This window comes from Triticum urartu, chromosome 3A (assembly GCF_056163025.1).
Source record: "Triticum urartu cultivar PI428250 chromosome 3A, HENAU_Tu73, whole genome shotgun sequence".
Taxonomy (NCBI): Eukaryota; Viridiplantae; Streptophyta; class Magnoliopsida; order Poales; family Poaceae; genus Triticum; species Triticum urartu.
This window is the reverse complement of record NC_141875.1, coordinates 379,816,872-379,839,585: the sequence shown is the minus strand read 5'-3', so window position 1 is coordinate 379,839,585 and position 22,714 is coordinate 379,816,872.

Sequence of the window (22,714 nt, the reverse complement as noted above, 5' to 3'; positions counted from 1 at the left end):
ACTATGAGAACCAAAGGATTCTCCCACGGACATGTACCTGTGACAGCATTAAGGTGCGAGGGAAGGGGAAGAGGTCATATGCATTCTCAGAAGATTTTGAAGATAAATCGGTTTAGAAGACATTGACCTCATTATGCGAAGACATTCACTTGTAGATAAGAAGTTGGTTCCAGATTTGTACGAACCCATAGATCAGTACAAATGAGGAATCTAACTACTTTATGAAGCACAAGTGAATACACTAGGCATGTTATGAGATGCAGCGAGAGATTTAACTGGTGTGAAGAGAAACTTCTTATGGCAGAAAGTGACTGAACTATAGGATCAAAAGAAGCTGTAAAAAGAGGTTTTATTTACCACACTTGGAACTGCTAGACGAAGTGAGAGTTGAGGCCGAGCAGTTCGATCCTCCGTGCCCTAACTTGGCGACGGAAGACACCTACGGCGACGGCGGAGAGAGCGATGTCCGCTGTCGGCGTGAAAACGGCGTCGGAGAGGTTGCGGCAGTGAAGCGCTTCGTCGCCGGCGTCGTCGAGTGCTAGCGGTGGCGCTAGGGTTCGTGCGAGGGTGGAAGAAGGAGATAATGACCGCGGTAAGTGTGAATTTATAGACTCAGAGGCGGCACTGTGCTATTACCCAGGTGCCCCTGGCAGTTCACATTTGGGGCACGCGTGGCCAGTTAGAGGAAGATTGGGATTTGTTCCATGTCCCACGCACGCCTAAATTGTCGGACGGTCGTTCCTGCTTCTCCGGATCTTATGTGGAGGAATGAGCATTAAAAACGGACTTTTATGGTTGTCTCAATGTCTTCGGCTGACAAGGACACAGTGAAGACATTCGACAGTTTCAACAGAATGCATATGACTTGGAGAGATAGAGTTTGAGATAGAAAGCATAGAGAGGTTAGGGTCCGATCACATTCACTTAGTTCAAAAAGATTCAACCAAGAAGACATAGCTATAAGTGAATGCTGTAGAGGACAGAACATCAGTACATATATATCCATATAATCAACGCAGTGAAGATAATCATGAAGACATACAGAGAATGAAGCCAAACCAATTGTGAAGACATTGAGAGGTAACGCCATGAGAGAAACACTTCAAAATGGAACGTTTGGTGGTGGCGTTACCCACCGTATAGGAAGTATTAGACCCAGACACGGCGCACAATTATCGTGGCGCTCCGAAGTCAAATTCCACATTAATGTATTCACACTTAGAATGTATGTCTTCATTGATTGAAGATATACGCTACTTCGTGTGTTGCACATCTAAGTCATCAATATGCATAAGTGTTAGGATGTGTGCCTGATCACAGGACATTTGAGGATTCCAAGATATTTAGCTCACACCGTAACTTGCAAAATCTCTTCTCATCCAAGGGCTTGGTGAAGATATCTGCCAATTGCTCTTCAGTGTTGACGTGTATGATATCAATGTCTTCCTTCACAACATGATCTCTGAGAAAGTGATGACGAATTTCAATGTGCTTTGTCTTCGAGTGCTGAACTGGGTTGTTGGCAATCTTGATGGCGCTTTCGTTGTCGCAGTAAAGTGGCACTTGCTTCAGATGAATGCCATAATCCTTGAGTGTTTGCTTCATCCACAGAAGCTGAGCGCAGCAAGATCCAGCAGCAATGTATTCAGATTCAGCAGTGGAGAGTGATACACAGTTCTGCTTCTTTGAAGACCAACATACAAGTGATCGTCCCAGAAAGTGACATGTGCCTGATGTAGACTTGCGATCAACTTTGTCACCAGCATAATTAGCATCCGAAAATCCAACCAAATCAAACTCTGAGCCCTTTGGATACCATAATCCTAGAGTTGGGGTGTGAGCCAAATATCGAAGAATTCGCTTCACAGCTAAGTGATGCGACTCCTTTGGTGTCGCTTGAAATCGAGCACACATACAAACACTAAGCATGATATCTGGCCTAGATGCACATAAATAAAGCAAAGACCCAATCATGGAGCGGTATACCTTTTGATCGAACTCTTTACCATTGTCGTCGGGACCCAGATGATGCTTGGCTGGCATTGGTGTTGTGAAGCCTTTGCAGTCTTGCATACCGAACTTCTTCAGGCACTCTTTAAGATATTTCTCTTGAGATATGAAGATGCCGTTGCGTTGTTGCCGTATTTGAAGACCGAGAAAGAACTTCAGCTCACCCATCATGGACATCTGATATTGCTCTTGCATCATATATCCAAACTCTTCACTATACTTCTGATTGGTGCAGCCCAAGATAATGTCATCCACATATATTTGGCACACAAACAGTTCACCATCATATGTCTTCGTGAAAAGAGTGGGATCCAGGGAACCAGGTATGAAGCCTTTGCTCTTTAGAAAGTACTTGAGTGTATCATACCAGGCCCTGGGGGCTTGTTTGAGGCCATACAGTGCCTTGTTGAGCTTGTATACCATATCAGGATGTTTTGGATTTTCAAAGCCAGGTGGTTGTGCAACATACACTTCTTCTTCAATCTTGCCATTAAGAAAGGCACTTTTCACATCCATTTGATATAGAAGTATGTTATGATGATTTGCATAGGCCAGCAGTATGCGTATGGCTTCAAGCCTAGCCACAGGAGCAAATGTTTCATCGAAGTCAATGCCCTCCACTTGAGTATATCCTTGAGCAACTAGACGAGCTTTGTTTCTGACAACTTGACCATGCTCATCTTGCTTGTTGCGGTATATCCATTTGGTGCCTATTATATTGTGCTTCCGTGGATCAGGACACTTAACCAGTTCCCATACATTATTTAGCTCAAACTGTTGAAGCTCTTCTTGCATAGCTTGAATCCATTCAGGTTCCATGAAGGCTTCTTCAACTTTCTTGGGTTCTGATGTTGAGACGAATGCGAAATGCCCACAGAAGTTTGTTAGCTGAGTTTCCCTTGAACGAGTGAGTGGACCAGGTGCATTCATGCTGTCCAGTATTTTGTCAATTTGTACTTCATTTGCAACACGAGGGTGTGTGGGGCGAAGACTTTGCTCTTGCTGATCTATGTGGTCATTTGAAGGTATATCTTCAGGCTGAGCATTGTCTTCATGTGGATCAGATGCTGAGATGATAAGTTCTTCTTCATGTTGAGCTTCAGAAGGTACAATTTCTCTAGTTCCCATAAGCTTGATTGATTCATTTGCTGGAACTTCATCTAGCACATTTGGCAATTGCTCTCTTTGTGATCCATTGGTTTCATCAAACCGCACATCCACTGTTTCAACCACTTTGTAGTGGAAGAGATTGAAGACTCTGTAGGAGTGCGAATCCTTTCCATATCCAAGCATGAAGCCTTCATGTGCTTTTGGTGCAAACTTTGAGGTGTGGTGTGGGTCCTTGATCCAGCATTTTGCGCCAAATACTCTGAAATAACTGACATTTGGCTTCTTGCCAGTTAGGAGTTCAGAGGATGTCTTGTTCAGAAGCTTGTGAAGATAAACACGATTGATTGTATGGCATGCTGTATCAATGGCTTCAGTCCAGAATTTTCTTGGAGTCTTGTATTCATCTAGCATTGTTCTGGCCATCTCAATGAGTGTTCTGTTCTTGCGTTCGACGACGCCATTCTGCTGTGGCGTGTATGGAGCTGAGATTTCATGTGTGATGCCCAAGGTGTCCAGATATGTATCAAGGCCAGTGTTCTTGAATTCAGTGCCATTGTCACTTCTGATGTGCTTTATCTTGGCGCCAAAATTGTTCATAGCTCGATTTGCGAAGCATCTGAAGACATCCTGCACTTCAGTCTTGTAAAGGATTATGTGCAACCAAGTATATCTAGAATAATCATCAACAATTACGAAGCCATAGAGGCATGCAGAAGTAGTAAAAGTTGAGTAGTGAGTGGGACCGAAAAGATCCATGTGAAGCAGTTCGAAGGGTTGTGTAGTAGTCATGATTGTCTTCGAAGGATGTTTTGCCCTTGTCATCTTCCCTGCTTCACAGGCACCGCATAAGTGATCTTTCTTAAACTTGACGCCCTCGATGCCTATGACGTGCTTTTTCTTCGCAAGGGTGTGGAGGTTCCTCATGCCAGCATGCCCAAGCCTTCGATGCCAAAGCCAGCATTCTGAAGCTTTTGCAAGAAGACATACTGCAAGTTGTGGTCCTGCTGAGAAATCTACCACATACAAATCACCTTTCCTATACCCTTCAAACACTAGAGATTTGTCAGATTCCATTAGCACCAGGCAGCGATATTTGCCAAACATTACAATCACATTCAAATCGCAAAGCATTGAGACAGACATTAAGTTGAAGCCAAGGGATTCAACAAGCATGACTTTATCCATGTGTTGATCCTTTGAGATTGCAACTCTACCTAGACCCAATACCTTACTTTTACCAGTGTCAGCGAATGTAATGTGGCTCTTGTCGGATGGACGTAAAGTTGAGTCCATAAGAAGGCTTCTTCTGCTAGTCATGTGATTTGTACACCCACTGTCAATAATCCATTCTGAAGACTTTGAAGTCGCTGGTATCGTACCCTACAGTGCAGTTAGGGGGATAGGCTTCACGAAGAGTGTTGTGAAGCATAAACATTTGACGAACCAGTGGGTTATGAAAACTTAGATCCAGATTAGGACTAATGGGGAGAGTAGCATGCGATTCAGGAACGAAGTACATAATGATGCCATTTGGGCAGTTTATCTTGCGCCCCACAAGATTTTTATGGTCCCCAGCAATAGCATCAGAAGATTTTATTTTTGTGCTGGAGACCTTTCCCTGCAAAAGAGAGTTAAGCTTTCTTAACCACCCACATCTTCAAGGGTGGCTTAGAAGCTATGAGTCTAAGTGCAGCATCTGAGAATTTTGGCTTTGAAGCCTTAGCAAACAGTCTAGCAGGGGGACAATAATACTCATAGGAATAAGCAGAATAATTTTTGGTCATGTGAACATGACGGTTCGATGAACCGCTCTCATATTCATATGCCTGAGTATGGTTTCCCTGCAAAACATTTGTGTTAGTGTGACTCAGGTGAGTCCTCTGTCTGTATGAAGCCTTTGGACCGAGGTTTGTCTTCTTCAAGTGAGGTGTTATGAAGACATTCACAGGAAGATTTTCCAGACATGTTTTCGGAACCCAGATCTTCTTCATAGGCGGTCCATTCCTGCAGTTAGTACCAATGTACCTGGCAAACACTTCACCATTCTGATTTTTAAACAGTTTATAGTTTGCATCAAAGGATTCATCAATGATAATTGGGTTAGCACAAGTGAAGCGAGACAGATTGGATGGATCTACTGAGGATTCCTTTGCAGCAACCCATATGGTTTTGGGGTACTGCTCAGGTTTCCAGTAAGAGCCATCTGCATTAATTCTCCTCTCGAACCCAACACCCTCTTTCCTAGGGTTTCAGTTCAGAATCTGCTTCTTAAGGACATCACATAATGTTTGATGCCCTTTCAGACTTTTGTACATCCCTGTTTCAAGCAATGTCTTCAACCTAGCATTCTCATCAGCAATAGCAGTGGTATCCTCAGCAGAGGGGTTAGTTGCCACATCAACAGTTGAAGATATTGGAACAGTAGTAGCAGTGGAACACTCAGCAACAGAATTAGCATTATTACGCTCAATGCATTTAAGACATGGTGGTTCAAATCCTTCCTGAGCGGGACTGATCTGTTCGGCGCGAAGTGACTCGTTTTCTTTTTGAAGATCTTCATGAGCCACCCTCAATTTCTCAAGTTCTTGCTTCCTTTGAAGATAATCATAGGAAAGCTTTTCATGAGTTGTTGAGAGAGTATCATGATGATCTTAAAGTTCCTGATACTTAACGTGAAGGTTTTTTATGTCTTCAATTAAGGATTCAGATCGAGTCATTTCAGCACCCAACAGATCATCGCTTCTGTCTAACAACTTTTGAATATGTTCCATAGCTTTCTGTTGTTCAGTTGCAATTTTAGCAAGTGTTTTGTAGCTAGGTTTTGAATCACATTCAGAGTCATCGTCACTAGATGTTTCATAGCGAGTTGTGCGTGTGTTTACCTTGGCACCGCGTGCCATGAAGCAGTAGGTAGGAGTGGAGTCGTTCTTGTCATTTGCGTCGGTGTCGGTGATGCAGTCATTGTCTTCAGTATTGAAGATGGACTTGGCGACGTATGCTGTAGCCAGACTCGCAATGCCAGAATCAGACTCCTTCTCAGACTCCACCTCTGCCTCCTCAGATGCGGACTCCTCCTCTGAATCCATCTCCTTTCCAACAAACGCACGTGCCTTGCCAGATGAGCTCTTCTTGTGTGATGAAGACCTTGATGAAGTTTTGGAAGAAGACTTTGAGTATTTCTTCTTCTTCTTGTCGTCAGAATCATATTCCTTGCTCTTCTTCTTCCTTCTTCCTTCTTGGACACTCAAAGATGAAGTGTCCAGTTTTCTTGCACTTGTGACATGTTTTCTTCTTGTAGTCATGAGCAGAAGCTTCATCATTCCTTGAGCTTGATCGTGAAGATTTCCTGAAGCCTTTCTTCTTAGTGAATTTTTGGAACTTCTTCACTAGCATTGCAAGTTCTCTTCCAATGTCTTCAGGATCATCAGAACTGCAGTCAGATTCTTCTTCAGATGAGGAGACAGCTTTTGCCTTCAAGGCACGAGTTCGCCCATAGTTTGGACCGTAGATATCTCTTTTCTCAGAAAGCTGAAACTCATGTGTGTTGAGCCTCTCAAGTATGTCAGACGGATCGAGTGTCTTGAAATCAGGACGTTCTTGAATCATCAGGGCCAGAATGTCAAATGAACTATCAAGTGATCTCAGCAGCGTCTTGACGATTTCATGTTTGGTGATCTCAGTAGCGCCGAGGGCTTGAAGCTCATTTGTGATGTCAGTGAGCCGATCAAAGGTGTGCTGGACATTCTCATTGTCATTTCGTTTGAAGCGGTTGAAGAGATGGCGAAGGACACTGATTCTTTGATCTCTCTGGGTTGATATGCCTTCATTAACTTTGGAGAGCCCATCCCAGACCAGTTTGGATGTCTTCAAGGCACTCACACGGCCATACTGTCCTTTGGTCAGATGACCACAGATGATATTCTTGGCAGTAGAGTCCAGTTGAACGAACTTCTTGACATCAGCAGCAGTGACACCTTCTCCAGCCTTGGGAACGCCGTTTTCGACGACATACCATAGGTCGACGTCAATGGCTTCAAGATGCATGCGCATCTTATTCTTCCAGTAGGGATATTCAGTTCCATCGAAGACTGGGCAAGCAGCGGAGACTTTGATTATCCCTGCAGTCGACATAACTAAAACTCCAGGTGGTTAAACCGAATCACACAGAACAAGGGAGCACCTTGCTCTGATACCAATTGAAAGTGCGTTATATCGACTAGAGGGGGGGGTGAATAGGCGATTTTTATGAAAGTCTTCAGAACGTGAGAGTTATGAAGACAAACAGTGAAGATTATGCCTATTACTATGCAGCGGAAGTTAGATTACACTAGGCCAGCCATGGTCATGTATTCAATAGAGTGAAAGCGCAACGACAAACAGCTTCAGTGTAATAAGGATCAGGTAGGAAGAAGTTATGAAGCCGAACAGATCATACATTCATGTTGTGAAGACAAAAGATAAAGCAAGCATGCAATGGCTTCACAATGAATAACTGTAAGTGAAGGGAAGTGAAGATGAAACCAGTGACACATTGAAGACAATGATTTGTTGGACCAGTTCCAGTTGCTGTGACAACTGTACGTCTGGTTGGAGCGGCTAGGTATTTAAACCAAAGGACACACAGTCCCGGACACCCAGTCAAGGACACTTAGTCCAAGACACCCAGTCCTCACCATTTTCTCCTTGAGCTAAGGTCACACAGACCTCGCTCAATCACTCAGGTAAGTCTTCAAGGTAGACTCCCAAACCTTCACAGACTCCGTTCACTGGCAATCCACAATTTCTCTTGGATGCTCAGAACGCGACGCCTAACCGTCTGGAGGATGCACAGTCCTCAAGTGTAATAAGTCTTCAAATCACACAGACACGAAGACTTAAGTGATGCCCAATTTACTCTGGCTCTGGGTGGTTAGGGCTTTTCTCCTCACTAGGAATTTTTCTTTCAAAGGCTTCGAGGTGGGTTGCTCTCAAACGACAAAAGCCGTGCACTGAAATCTGAGCAGCCAACCGTTTAAGGTTGTGGGGGTGGACTATTTATAGCCACTTGGCAACCCGACCTGATCTGTCCGAAATGACCCTGGGTCACTAAGGAACAGACACGTGTACCAACGGTCGCATTTCGAACTCACACGGCAACTTTACTTGGGCTACAAGTAAAGCTGACTTGTCTGACTCTGGACAAGATTTTCTCTCATAGTCTTCGCTCGAAGACATAGGATTTGAATTAGGCATCACTACAGTCATTCTGACTGGTTCTTTTGGACCCCACTTAACAGTACGGTGATTCCTATGACACTACATAAATGAAATAAAACTACGAAGGATCTAAGTCTTCGAGTTCCATAAGCTTCATAGGGAGTCTTCTCATGTCATTGTCTTCAATATGAATATCTTCATAAACCACCATTGTCTTCAATGTCTTCGTACATTTTTAGGGGTCATCTCTGGTAATAAAACCGAATCAATGAGGGACTTCTACCTGTGTTTTCCTGCAATTATCACAAACACGTTAGGCCCTCAACTAGGTTTGTCGTCAATACTCCAAAACCAACTAGGGGTGGCACTAGATGCACTTACAACATCACATAAGGAAAAGTATAAGTAGTAAAATTTATTAGACATTGACAAACATAACATTGTTCAATGATGCAATTCATGAAAGAATTAATAAGGGAAGAGAAGATTCACATGCAAGTACACTATATTGGGCATCTTTTATAATTGTGAGCCCCCATCAAAATATTATATGCCAAAATTGTTGACATTGGACAAGGAAGACAGCGTAATGATTTATGTTTGTTCATGTTCACATAGAAGTTATATTGTCGTAGATCCTTTAACATGTGGTGCTTTCCCCCCATCTTTACTAGCCAAAAATTCCGCACTAAGTAGAGATACTACTTGTGCATCCAAAACCCTTAACCCAAATCTTGTTTTGAGAGTCCACCATACCTACCTATGGATTGAGTAAGATCCTTCAAGTAAGTTGTCATCGGTGTAATAAGGCAATAAAAATTGCTTCTAAATATGTTAGATCATTTAGTGTAAGAGAAAATTGAGCATTGTACGAACTTGTGATGGCAAAATAATAAAGGCGACAGACTGCATAATAAAGGTTGCTATCATAAGGGGCAATATAACGTGACGTTCTTCTGCACTAAGAGATTGAGCATACAACCAAAAAGCGCATGGCAACCTCTACTTCCCTCTACGAAGGGCCTATCTTTTACTTTTATGTATTTACTTTTGTGCAAGAGTCAAATTATATCTCTCAATTCCTTTTTTATTTTCTCTTTTGGCGAGCACCATGTGGTGAAGAAAGATCTAGGCACATATATCCAGTTGGATATGGGTGGACATGAGTTATTATTGTTGACATCACCCTTGAGGTGAGTACGTTGAGAGGCGAAGCTATAAGACCCTATCTTTCTATGTGTCCGGTTGAAACTTTTTGCTCATATGTATGCGGTGAGTGTTAGCAATTATAGCAGAGTATATGATGGTTGAGTATGTGGACTTGCCAAAAGGCTCTGATACGTGACCCTTCCTGAAAAGATGATAAATTGTAGTTGCAAAGTTGACTGAGAACATAGTTTGTTGGTTTTCAATAGAGTTTATGCTTTATACTTCGATGTTGTGATGAATTGTTACTTGTTCATGAGAAGTTTATGGTAAAAGTTATGTGATAAAAGTTCTATAATAAAGTTTGTTGCTGCTATAATAATATACATGATGCTTCTATGTCCGTATTTTGTTTTTATCGACACCTCTCTCTCCTAGCATGTGGACATGTTTTTTGATTTTGGTTTTCGCTTGAGGACAAGCGAGGTCTAAGCTTGAGGGAGTTGATACATCCATTTTGCATCATGTTTTCCTACTGTTATTTATGATTTTTGTATGCATAATAATGCTTTATGAAGTAATTCTAATTCCTTTTCCCCTCATAATTTGCAAGGTTCACACAAAAGAGGGAGAATACCAGTAGCTAGAATTCTGGACCTGAAAAAGTTATGTCAGGCCACCTATTCTACACAACTCCAAATGAGCTAAAACTTCACACAGATTTTTTATGGAATATTTAAGAATTATTGGAGCAAATAACTACCATAGGGGGACCACCAGGTGGGCACAACCCACCCAGGCGTGCCAGGGTCCCCAGGCGCGCCCTGGTGGGTTGTGCCCTCCTTGGCCCACCTCCGGTGCCCTCTTCTGGTATATAAGTCATTGTGACCTAGAAAAAAAGGAGAGGACTTTATGGACGAAGCGTCGCCGTCTCGATGCGGAACTTGGGCAGGAGCACTTTTGCCCTCTGGCGGAGCGATTCCGTCGGGGAACTTCCCTCCCGGAGGGGGAAATCATCGTCATCATCATCACCAACAACTCTCCCATCTTGGGGAGGCCAATATACATCAACATCTTCAACATCACCATATCCTCTCAAACCCTAGTTCATCTCTTGTGTTCAATCTTTGTACCGGAACCTTAGATTGGTACTTGTTGGTGACTAGTAGTGTTGATTACATCTTGTAGTTGATTACTATATGTTTTATTTGGTGGATGATTATATGTTCAGATCCATTATGCTATTAAATTATAACAGCCTGGTTTTTGGCCCTTTTCTTTTTCTTTTTGATTTATTTAGTTTTTGCTATGTTTTTCTTTTTGGAGTGGTTCTGTGGCCTTGCCACCTGGGAAATCATCCTCATTCCCCTCCCAAGTGGCTCATAATTCTCAAAACGTTGCCAATATCATGTCACTTCACTGCTTGACCAAACCCTAATTTCTTTTTCTCGGGAATATTCCTTTTTCTATTAAAGGAATAACCCTGTCTGCCCTAGGTTGTGAAGCAACCTATATTTATGTCCACCAAAAAATTCCCAAATAATTCTCAAAATTCCTTTGGGTCATATGTTGCTCAAATATGCCCAAACTTTCTTGTCCTAGCTCAAGAATAATTCACCAATAATTATTCTTCATTTCTTTCCAGAGGGGCACTTTGTGAAGGAAGTGCCCCCTATCCTTTCCTGATTGCTCCCAAGTCTTTTGGGCATTCTTTTATGTCCAAATAATTGCCCCATGCAAAAATTCAACTTTATTTGCCTAGCAATCTTCCTCAGAAATTTTTCAAACTTTTTGTCAGACAGAAGGCATTGTGAAGGAAGTACTAGCTAGGTTTATCCAAATGAGTTGAAATTTTGTACACTCCTTCATGTTATCATATTAGCACACTCATCCAAATTTCAGCCCCATCCCTTGATCTATGTGAGCACAGGATCAAATCTTTGATTCTATCAATATTTTCAGGTTGTGAAGCGAGTATATTTTATATTGCTTCATTTTGCCTAAAAATTTACCAGAGCATTCTACTACCCATAAAACATCTCTCCGCCAATTTTGGGATCAATTCTTGAAGCCAATATGTCTCTAAAATGTTTGCAAGTTCCTGGACAGAGGGAATAGCTATGAAGGAAGTACCATTTTGGTAAATCCAATTGGTATGAAATTTTTACAGCACCTTTATCTAGCCAAATCAATAAGCCTTGCCAAATTTCATCTCAAGTGGTTACTCTATGTGAGTGAACCATCATGATTTTGATTCTGGCCCCATAATGTGAGTTACAAAGCAACTATATTAGTGTGTGCTCCATTATGCCCTAAAACCGCCAGGATCATAGTCCTTCCTTAGTTAATCATCATAGACAACTCCATTTGACGCAATCAAATCCCTGTAAATCACCAGTGCATGTTCAAGTTTACTGCAGTAAACTTCAGAGGAGGATTACCTTTTAACCAGAGCACGTTTCACTGATATACCACCTCAGTTGTAACCTCCCCTGGATGGACTACGAACTAGACAACAAGTTCCAGCCCATCGCCCCCGTTACATGCCAGTGCACGCGGTGACCGCGTTAATGGCATCACTGTGTGCGCGCTCTGTGCGCAGTGGCCGCGTCCAGGGCGTCGTTTCTTCTTCGTCCGCTCCCCTCTCGTCGTCTTCGCGCGCGTGAGCGTGTACCTTCGCTTCAACTCATCGTCGCCGTTCCCCTGGACCCCTCTCCCCCTCCGTCCGCTTCCTCACCGACGCTCGCCGCCGAACGCCCATGAGAGCACAGTGCGCCGACCGTCATCTTCCTCCCCGTCCCTTCCTCCCTGTGCTCCCTTGGCCGCCTCTTCCCCGTGAGCTCTCCCTCATGTTCCCTCTCATCGCCTAACCCCGAGCTCATGTGCGTGCACCCGTGTCCGTGGCGACGATAGCGCGTCCGCGGCAACGACAGCACGACACACCCCTCTCCTCGCCTATTTAAGGCCACCATGAGACCCCCCCCCCGACCTCACCAATCTCCTCCCCTCACTACCAGGACCCCGCCCCACTTCTTCCCCGAGCCGGAGAACCTGTCCTCTCCGTCCATTGCCGCCACGGCCACCGGACTCCTCCGGCTAAATCCACTCGAGCCTAAGCCCCTCCCCTTCTTCTGCCACCACCAGATCTCCACCCGAACTCCGGCAGACCTCCCCCACCCCTCGCCCGACCGCCGGAGGCCCGTAGCCCTTTGCCCAAGTATGGCCGTAGCCACCGTTCACTGCGGTGGCTGCTCCGCTCAACTCTGAGCTCCTCGGCGGCTGCGTCACCTAGGGACGGGATCGTCTCGTCCTCCTGAACACACCGGTAGGCCGGGTATGGCCAGTGGTGGCCCATGGCGCCGGCAATCCTCATCGGGAGCCGCCCCTCCCCTCTGCCTGGCGCAGGCGAGAGGCGGGAGATGACGCCGCCCCTGCCAGCTGGCCAGGCGAGCCCCACCACCTCGATTGACCCCACGTGCCAGCCACCCCGCGCATTGACATTGATCCGGTGACATGGATAAGTGAAAGCGCATTACCGCGGGTACGTTTTCAGGTTCTGAAGGCGCGTCTCGGTGCGGTTTAGGCCAGAAATGCGCTTTCATATTTTGGAAAGCATATTCGGCGAAAAGCGTTTTCTCTTTTTCCAGTCGAGGACTAATTTGTCGATTAACATTTGCGGAAAGGTCCCTGGAAGAAAAACAACTATATCTTTTTGCTCCTAAGTCCAAATCAGGTGAATCCAAAGCCCACTTCTTCATTTCGTCAAGCTCGTTCCGATGGAATCATTTTCACCATGTTTTGACATTCTAAAAATGACCATTTTGCCCTTGCACTAAATCAGCCCGCTCTGAGAGAGAACGTTTTCCGGCGATTCTTTCCGCGAGCTTCTCGCACTTCTTCCCGGTGATTTCTTCCACCCCAGGCAAGCCACACCATGTATTTGCATGATTGCAATGTAGTGACATGGTTTATTTATTTAAACTTGTTTAAAATATTCCATTACCTTTGTATGATTTGTTCATGGCATTTCTCGGAGTATTGTTTTGACATTGATGTTGCCATGATATTGCCTGGAGTTCTAGGACTTATATTTTGATGATTATGTGGATGACATGTTGCCTTTGGATTCTTAGTGGTTATTATGATTATGTTCATGATGGTATTATGCTTTGGAGTATTACTTTGGGTGTCATGTTGCCTTTGGATTATTAGTGGCTCTTATGAATATTTTTCATGATGATATCTGGTATTATTTTGGAGTATTAATTTGGATATCATGTTGCCTTTGGATTATTAGTGGCTAGTGTTATTTTCATCATGATGCTAGAGGATATTATGTTTTTGAGTATGATGTTGGAGATGATGCTTGCATGTGGATCATAGTTGGATAGTTAGTTCTTGATATTTGAGTAGTAGTCTTATCGTTCTTGGATTCATCGTGATAGTAGTGTAATGCTGTCCTTGGAGTATTTTTGGTAAGACAATATTAAGCTTTGGATTATTTATTGGATATTGCTATGACTTGGCATATAGGTTGATAGATGATATCAGAATATCAGTTAATATAATTATATTTTGGGAATAAATTCCGTCATTAAGTTGGTGAGGTGCCACCGAATCGGGCTTTTCCAGTGCAACCACATTTGCCTTTGTGGGAAGGCCCTAATGCGGTCTATTGTCGTGCCTCTCGCCGCTGCCTCCAATGAGGGAAGGTTATGCATGGGCACTACCCTGATCAGGTAGGACGGCATAAGCCTTGTGTGCCTATAGTTGGTATTGAGATCTCTTGTCCCGTTTGGGACCGTTTTTGTTTTGCCACGACGGTTGCTGTTGGTGCCTTTGGTAAGCACGGGGCCACCCAGGACTGAACCCAAAAAGGGGTGTTGGTCGGAGTGGCCGGGAGAGTGTCATGGCAGTAGATCGGTTTTGTTGGAATGCCGTTGGTCCACCCGAATGGGAGTGCGAGGCCATGGATTCCGTGGTGTGGGTAAAGTGCGCTACCTCTGCAGAGTGTGTGTGTTTAAATCTATCGATAGTCGTGTCCTTGGTCATGGGCATGGGTTCGTACTAGGTAACACCGTTCGATCAACACGCACATGACGGAATGACGTATAGGTGATTTATATGTTGATATTTTGAGCAGTACAGATTGGCAGGATGTTGATGATGATGTTGGAGACCAAGTGTTGGTTATGGTAGTGATCGCCGGAAAGATCACCGTTTGAGGCCAAAGGTTGGTCATGGTAGTGATTGCCAGAAAGATCACCGTTTGAGACCAAGTTGTAACACCCACGATGTGGCTATATCTCCCACGTGTTGGAGCACGACTTAGAGGCATAACCGCATAGTAGGCATGTCGCAAGAGGGGTAATCTTTACACATCCCATGTACTGAATAAGAAAGGGATAAAGAGTTGGCTTACAATCGCCACTTCACACAAAACATAAATATAGCATTACAACATCCAGATACATACAACAACATCTTCTATGTCAAATGAGCTTGAAAAGCATCTTTAGGAGAAGGGTCGAACAGATTTGTTGGAAAACCAACAATGAAAAGAGTAAGCTTGATGTGGGCTTATGGAAAACATCTCAAAACTGAGGTGAAATTCTGCCACTAACGGAAACAATAGATTGGATTGATATCAACAAGAAGACAAGAAACTAATGAAGAAATTCTGCCACTAACGGAAACAATAGAACGGAGGATAAATGAAGAACTAGGGTCGTTTATAAGCACCATAAATAGCAAAATCCTTAGGGAAAGCTTTAAGTGAAATATAACCCAAGATAACTCCAATGAACAAATTGGTGGATTTAAATATCTCATTCTTAACAACTTGCGAATCATGAAACACGAAGGGAAATTGTCAAGAATGACATAACACCATCTCAAAAGATGAGATATGAAAGAATTGCGCTTCGGAATGTAAGAAGAAGAATACTTGAGCTCCTCTGAAAAGAATCTTGATGAACACTTCGAGAAGGAATTAAATCCTTTATGAACCATCATGTAGAGCCTCCCTAAAGAACTCCGGTAAGAAAAGATGAACAACTGAAATCAAGAATTTGATGAGCCTCCGGAATAAGGAATTAATCGCTTGGATGAAACAAGAATAAGAATTATGTTGTGCTTATCCTTCATCAATTAAATTGATGACAAACAATGGATTTGGCATACTACTTATTCTCGTTGAAAGGAATAAGATAGATATAGCGCAAACTTGGGAAGGTCTTCAACGAACCACCGATAGGATTTGGAAACAATGAATAGATTGATACGATAACGAAGGAAGAGAAATCTTGAACGAACCACCGTAAGAATTGAAAATGAACGAATAAAAGATGAAGAACCACCGAGAGGAATTAGAGAACGAATGAAGATACTTGAGGGAAATTTAGATGCAAGATAACAAAGATATCATGAACTGATTAGAGAACACTTGAATGATGCACCAGTAAGATTTAGAGAATGAGAGCTGAAAGCTGAGAATGAATAAACCCGAAATGATGGCCTTTGAAGAATCAAACTGAAAAGACTCTTGAATTGCTCTGGATAGGTGAAAAGAATTCTCACAATCAAAAACAATTATGAGAGGATGGCAACAAGCTAGAACCATGAATCTTCGAGAGAATGGAGCAAGATTTAGAGGAAACACTTCTTCTTTGGTCTTCCAATGATGGGAATGGCGATGAGAAACACCACCAAGAATTGTTGAGGCACTCCGGAATAATGGAGAATATAAAGGTTGAGTCAACAATGAAAAGAATTTGAAAGATCTTAGAGAAAGACATATGACTGATGATAATTCATTCTTATGTCAAACTTTAGAAGATTTGAGAATAGCTCTGAGAAAATAGAAGAGTCAGGTAAGATCCTGGGAAAAGACCTGTGGGTTAGGGCCCACTCAAAAGATACACCGTCGAACGATTTAAAAGAGGGAATGCACCGGTTGAATTAAAAGGCTTGAATGAGATAACATCCTCGAAAGATCTTGAACGAATGCAGAGTGGAAACACGAATCTTCGAGATATCTTGAGCACTCCAGAACAATTGAATAGCGAGAAATGAATGAATATGAGGTGCACTGGCATGAGAAGGTATTTGAAACGAGGAAAAGGATATGACCAACAAAGCTTGAATTGGATCCACCGGAGAAGAAAATGAGTGAAGAGTGAGGAACTTGAAGCTCCGTTAGAATCTTCATGAGAATCACCGGATACGAACATTGACGGAAAAGAATGGAAATACTTCACATCAATAAGATGGATACTTGATTAAGAAATCTTAGTCCTCGAAGAAAAAGGGTGGGAGGGTGGGAAAAACAAAGGCAATTTGGGACAGATGAAACAAACATCATTGAGAAACTTAGAATTGATCTTGCGGATGGTGAAATGATCGGATCCACTTGAAGAGAAACACACTGGTTGAAAAGGATTGACATGACAATCTTGATTATCATGAAGGATTAGTATTAACATAGAAACATGAGAACACCGCTTAGGAAAGGTATGGAATCAACACTTGACTTCGAAGCAACTCGAATACCACAACTCAAAACAAAACAAAGGTTTGGCTTGCAGAATAAGCCGGAAACAAACATATGATAGAGATTTCGTCCGAAGTTTTCGTGGTGGGGCCCACACAGGCTCGATCGTACGGCACCATCATGTACAAGGCAGTGCACATGACATACGAAGCGTCCCCGAGTCAGCATAGCCAAGGACTCTTTAAGACACAACGAGACCACTCTAAAACCAACCGTGGATAGGCGGACCACTAGATGTCGAACTCCAATCTCATATCATGCATCTGTCGGAAAGATATCCTAGGAGCTACTTGAATTCCCACTTATAAACTCCCGAAACTTTCCAGTTATGCAATCAGGTGTTGGGGATACAGGGGAAGTATAATATCTCACCCAAAACTAGCAAATCCTACATCCAGCTGTATCCATCCTTCAACACATAACCAAGAAACCTTTGGAAATCATTTACCTCAACCTTCAAAAAGCATCCGTTATACGAGTTATGGCAATACTCCCAAACTCCCGCCCTAGTAGTGGGTGGCGTCGAGGTTATCTCACCAACAACTGCATAAAAGAGATTTTCGATGTCGGTGAAACTCAGGTATTCCAGAATGGCAACGATAAAATTGTGATGACAACACCTCGGAGCTCAACTCCCCGGGACACTACCACAACACCTAAATGTCAGGAGGCACCAAGAACAATGTTCTCGTCACAGAACCATCGTAACGATTCCAAGATACCCGCGTGATCCTAAATTTTTTTAGTGAAATTTGAGGAGAGAAGAGTCAAAACTCTACGTCAGGAGGCCTCACCAGAGCGATGAAGGGACTGAGGAGTAAAAAGAATCATACTCTTCGATATATATATATAATCCTATAAGACTCAAAACATTTTTCTAGACTCAACAACGCCAGCGATTCGATCAAGCAGGGGGCTCCTAAGTCGCGGAAGGCTCTGATTACCAAATTGTAACACCCACGATGCGGCTATATCTCCCACGTGTCGGAGCACGACTTAGAGGCATAACCGCATAGTAGGCATGTCGCAAGAGGGGTAATCTTTACACATCCCATGTACTGAATAAGAAAGGGATAAAGAGTTGGCTTACAATCGCCACTTCACACAAAACATAAATATAGCATTACAACATCCAGATACATACAAGGTCCGACTACGGAACCAAATAAAGAAAGACAGCCCCTAATGCGATAGATCCCCGATCGCCCCAACTTGGCTCCACTACTGATCAACTAGAAACTAAACAACACAACGAACACGATCTTCATCGAGCTCCTCCTTGAGCTCGGCTGCGCCATCTGCACTGGTATCAATGGCACCTGCAACTGGTTTTTGGAAGAATCTGTGAGACACGAGGACTCGGCAATATCACACCCTCGCGATCAAGACTATTTAAGCTTATGGGTAGGAAAGGGGTAATGAGGTGGAGCTGCAGCAAGCACTAGCATATAAGGTGGCTAACTTACGCAAGATAGAGCGAGAAGAGAAGCAAAGCACGGTCGTGAACTAGAAGTGATCAAGAAGTGATCCTGAAACTACTTACATCCAAGCATAACACAAGAACCGTGTTCACTTCCCGGACTTCGCCGGAAAGAGACCATCACGCTACACATGCGGTTGATGCATTTTATTTAAGTTAAGTGTCAGGTTCTCTACAACCGGATATTAACAAATTCACATCTGCCCATAACCGCGTGCACGGCTTTCGAAAGTTCATAACCCTGCAGGGGTGTCCCAACTTAGCCCATCACAAGCTCTCACGGTCAACGAAGGATATTCCTTCTCCCAGGAAGACCCGATCAGACTCGGAATCCCGGTTACAAGACATCTCGACAATGGTAAAACAAGACCAGCAAGACCACCCGTTGTGCCGACAAATCCCGATAGGAGCTGCACATATCTCGTTCTTAGGGCACACCGGATAAGCTAAGCATACATGAGCCAACGTAACCCAAGTTGCCAAGGGATGGCCCTGCACGGTGCTCTAGTTCGGACCAACACTTAGATGAGCAGTGGCCCGGGGGTTTAAACAAAGATGACCCTTGAGTCTGCAGAACCCAAGGGGAAAAGGCTTAGGTGGCGAATGGTAAAACCAAGGTTGGGCCTTGCTGGAGGAGTTTTATTCAAGACAAACTGTCAAGGGGTTCCCATTATAACCCAACCGCGTAAGGAACGCAAAATCAAGGAACATAACACCGGTATGACGGAAACTAGGGCGGCAAGAGTGGAACAAAACACCAGGCATAAGGTCGAGCCTTCCACCCTTTACCAAGTATATAGATGTATTAATTTAAAATAAGAGATATTGTGATATCCCAACAATAACCATGTTCCAACAAGGAACAAACTCCATCTTCACCTGCAACTAACAACGCTATAAGAGGGGCTGAGCAAAGCGGTAACATAGCCAAACAACGGTTTGCTAGGAAAGGTGGGTTGGAGGCTTGACATGGCAATATGGGAGGCATAATATAGCAAGTGGTAGGTATCACAGCATAGCAAAAGAGCGAGCAACTAGCAAGCAAAGATAGAAGTGATTTTGAGGGTATGGTCATCTTTCCTGAGATCCCGCAAGGAAGAAGAACGAGTCCATGAATAAGACAAACGGGCGTAGTCGAACGGGTCCTCACAAATGCGACGTTATCGGAACTAACCCGAAGAAACAACACCGGAAAGAAGAAAACAACATGGTAAAACAACCATCACATAAACATGGCATGATGCGCAACCAAGTATGATGCATGTCCGGTTTAATGAAGCATGGCATGGCAAGGTGCACAAATAACACTACAAATTAAGTGGAGCTCAATATGCAACGGAGTTGCATATTGAAGAAAACACCACATGACTTATTTAGTTCTCTCTCGTTTAGGTACTCAACAATATTAAATTTTGGTTAGCATAGCAAGAGGTGAAGCATAACAAAACTATACTATCTAGACAATTTAAATGGGGCCGGATATAACAAACAACAAATCCGGTAAATCCCCATATGCATTTAGCAAATGAAGCAAACATAAATTTAAAACTTCTTGATGTTGTTATCATGATGCGGATGACATATGCAAGTTTATGCAAGTTTTATGAAAATATTGATAAGAGCATTATGAAGCATTTGTCACCATGGTGGAAAGAAAGGGTGCCACGGCGATGAATCCAAAAATGATGCCACGGCAACATATCGGTTCCGGTAGCTCACGGAGATACCGGTGCAAAGGAAGCAAGGGTGCGGATGTTCGGAACATGCTAGAGATGGTGGGGTGATCCCGGATACCGGGTTCCCACATGTTGGTGACAAGGCAAAAGAGGGGCAACGTGCACCGACAACTTGGACACGGAGTAACACACGGTTCAACTCATACATCGCAAGCATTCATCCACAGGCGTCGTCTCGGTGGTATACCTTCGAAGCATGCGTTTCGGGCGGAACGAGTTCATAGTGAAAGTGGTGGACGTAGACGTTCTCGCGACGGTAGTTGTACATGTTGGCGGTAGTTGAACTTGGCAATCCCGAGAGGGTACTTGCCGGATCCGCAACACTGTAGCCATTCATGGCAAAGAACTTGATATTCCCGGGTCTTCCAAAAATGACATGGTACTTGGCGAAGTGCACGTCAACGGTAGTCAAACTTGATGGTTTTTGTTCGTGGGTCTTCGGCGTCGGTAGTCATTCTAGGCACCGGGTGTCGAGGTACTTGACGTTATTTGTCTCGCAGTGTAGTCAAACTTGACGTATTCGAGGGCTCCAGGCGTCGTGGTACTTGGGGTCTCCGGACTTGCTGGTCTCGTTCTTGCGACGGTAGGCATACACGGTTCAGAGAGGAACTTGTCATTTCGGTATGAAGTCGTTCGGTCGTCAGTCTTGCCGATGGGGTACTTGGCGAACCCGCTAGTCGATCTTGGCGTAACCAGTGGTTGTGGATGTGCATAGTCGTAGACGTACAGGGTCATTGTAGCGGTACTTGACGTCCAAGGGGTTGAGCGGGACGCGGACGAAGCCGGGAGGCGAAGGCAAGGCAACACGGCGGCAGCCTGTGCTCACCGGTGAAGCAGCAGTAGCGCAGCAGCTTGGCACGATGATGAGGACGTCTGCAGGAGGCGGGACGAGCCGGATCCCGTCAAAGGAACGGCTCCAGGCGGAGGTAAGCGAGCCAGCGACGGTGGCTTGCAACGGCGGGAGCGTTCTCCGACAGCTCTGGCAAAGGTGAACAGCGGCGGCGAAAGGGTGCAGCAGTAGGTCGAGGTGGGATCGGGCGACAAGGAGAAGCAGGAGGAGAGGCGCCGCGGGAAGGAACTGACGCGGGGAGCTCCCCTCCTGTGCGCGAGCGAGGAGAGGCAGAGAGATGGGGAATGGGTGCGACACCAGGGAAGGGCCCGCCGGGCGGCATGCTGGCCGGCGCGGGGCAAGGAGGTGCAGGCATGGCTCGCTGGTATTGAAGATCGAGAGGGAGGAGCGAGCGGGTTCGAGCGAACAGGGACGGGGGTCGGGTATCTCCCTGGCGGCGTGAGGAGGAGGGGGTCGAGGGAGAGAGAGGGTGTAGCGGCTGGGACGAGGGTTAACAGGGGAAATACTGCACCTTGGCCTTGGGCCGAATGGGCCAGCCTAGCTACAGGTTGCGGCTCGCGGAGCAGTAGGGAGGCCCAGCTAGCTCTCTTCTCTCTCCTCTTTCTTCTAAAAAAACAGAGGAGTGGAAGAAAGGAAAAAGGAGAGAAGAGAAGGTTGGAAGAGGAATTTGGACATGCTGCTAATTTTCTTGGACTCACAAAAATAAGTTTGACCCAAGAAAATTAGAAACGGCAAGATTGAAAGATATAAATTCAAACTCATTTGAATTTAATTCAAATGGGTTTGAACTGGGACTTAGTAAAAGGAAGGTCCAAAAATGTTCGGATTTTTTGGAGGAGCCCCGGTAAAAGGGAAAATAATTATTGGGCAAGGTTTGGAGATCAACTCGAAGCAGAAAAAGCATGGGGTTATTTTGCAAGTGTGTTAAGGTGAATTCCAAAATAGAGGAATATAATTTTTATAGCTCCCTAAAGTATTGGGAGAGTATGTTATAAAGAGCAATCACCATGTGAGTCCCCTCGGTTTAAATGGATTGAAGATCCGTATGGTTTATTTGGTTGAGTTTTTGAACGGGTTGCATGATGACATGATGCAATGCACATGATGCAAAGATGAATGCAAAGAACCAAAAAATTCACACGACGAAACCCGGAAACCCTGGAAGGCATCTGAAGCTCCGGTCTTGGGGCGTTACACAAGTGTTGGTCATGGTTGTGATCGCCAGAAAGATCACCGTTTGGTTACAAGGTAACCCGATCCAAGACCACGAGGTTGGTCTGTTTGTGATCCGTGAATGATCACCGTTTGGTTTTGATCACGAGATGGTATATTGCTTGGCCGGTTAGCCAAGAGAAATATGGTTATGGAGATCTGAGATGGTGATTTATCAGTATTGTATTAGTTTCATACCATGCTTAGTAGTTGCTTCATCATGGTAGTTGTTAATCAATTAACCTATTAATGCTATGTTATTGTCTTGCCTTGATGTTTATGGTTGTTGTGAGCTTGCAAGTACATTCAATGTACTGACCTAGCGTGTCATGCCAGATTGCAGGTGATGCCATGATTTCTTGATTGCTTGTCGAGGTTGTCGTGCGTGCGCGCTAGATCGTGTCCCAGCCAGAGTCCCTGCG